Below are 1,609 nucleotides of genomic sequence, written 5' to 3' on the forward strand. Positions count from 1 at the left end.
TAAAACAGCAGGACCGTTGTCCTGTCTGCAGACCCCCGGAAGCATCCTTCACTCCATAACGTTTCCCTCAAAGTCAACACATTTACCTAAAACACTCTTCCCCAGTCTCAACCTCCCATTTTTATACGTCAGAAAATTCACTTTTGAGTTTCTGGCTGAGGAACAAAATGAGCATAGGCCAGTATAAAAGATTTCACTGGAGTTTAAACGTGGTTGGCAGTTCAAAGGATTTGGGGCATAATTATATTCGTCCATCTTAACAATTTCTGAGGTAGTCAGCGCGATCAAGAAGATAGCTCCAAGTAGGGAAAACATTTTTTTAATCTTCACCTGAAGGTATGTTTTTATTGATTTCAGAGAGAGAGGAAAGGGGAGAGAGAGAGCAAATCATTGATATGAGAGAGAGAAACATCCATCAATTACTTCTCACGCACACTCCTGACTGGGAATCGAACCTGCAGCCTTTTGGTGTAAAGGACAACGCTCCAAACTACTGAGCCAGAAACATTTTGTTAAGCCAACATATTTTAGTATTCTGATACAACCCTAATTTTGACACAATTACATTTTAGGGTCTGTCCTCTGATATGTCACCTTTCTGAAACGCTGTACAAAACCTACATGTGTAACCCATGATAGTATTTTCAATAATTTTAACATTTTATGATCAACATAAGTCTTTCTGTATAACATAAAATCCCATGAGTATATTGAGGAGAAAAATAAAGATTGCATTTCAATAGTTTCCCCTTGGTTCTAGTGAATGAGAGTCTTGGGCAAAGATGTGTTATGAAAAAAATATTTGTATATTAACAAGAAACGGAGACTATAACACTAGAATCCACTTTGTGATACAGAATTCCCATGTAAGGCAAAGCTATATATATGAAATATATTGGAGGCTAATTTAAAATTTTAGAACAGTGTTTTATTCATGAAACAAAATATTCTCATGTATTTTTCTTATTAAGGTGTCCAGTTATATTTGCACATCTAGCTACATGCCAGACATTTATAATTTGATGATAGGACAGTTAGCGCAAACAGCAGAAAAGTTCTTTGCCGGTAAAAGTCACTTGCCAAAATGTAGGATTGAGTTTCCTAGTGAACGTGAATTAAATGCCCCAGCAAAGCATCTGTGATGCAGGTAAGGAAAGATTGAACAGATTTATTGCCAATGTAAATAAAATCAATCCCCTTTGACTGCTTTTACCTGAGTGTGTTTCTGTAGAAATTTAGAGGAAGCTGCAATAGCAAAGCCATGTTACCAGCCTTAAAAACATTGAAGTCATTAAGATCCCTTAAAATGGGTATAAGGAAAGAAATCCCCCTTGAGCCTCGGCGGGCGTCTTTTCTGTAAACTTTATTAAATATCTGAGCCTTATCTGACTCTGATAGGAATATGGACTGGAGATGTAGATGATAGAACGGGTATTGAAGTTTTGCCCTTAAAAATGTTGAGATGCCGTCCCGGCCAGGAGGCTCAGTTGATTGGAGCATCATGTCGTACACCAAAGAACTGTGAGTTTGATCCCCGGTGAGGGCGGGTACAAGAGGCAACTGATCAATGTTTCTCTCTCACGTCAATGTCTCTCTCTCTCTCTTTCTC

General features: G+C 38.2%; 1 non-coding gene across 1 annotated transcript; it reads left to right on the forward strand.

The window, feature by feature from the left end:
* The first annotated feature begins 1,187 nt into the window (after nt 1–1,187).
* LOC129061309 (small nucleolar RNA SNORA33) lies at nt 1,188–1,318 on the forward strand. Its single transcript, XR_008528140.1, has one exon. It is a non-coding gene; the product is annotated as a small nucleolar RNA SNORA33 (small nucleolar RNA).
* The last annotated feature ends 291 nt before the right edge of the window (nt 1,319–1,609 follow it).

This window comes from Pteronotus mesoamericanus, unplaced genomic scaffold (genome assembly GCF_021234165.1).
Source record: "Pteronotus mesoamericanus isolate MK-2021 breed Mesoamerican mustached bat unplaced genomic scaffold, CSHL_Meso_final scaffold_582, whole genome shotgun sequence".
NCBI lineage: Eukaryota > Metazoa > Chordata > Mammalia > Chiroptera > Mormoopidae > Pteronotus > Pteronotus mesoamericanus.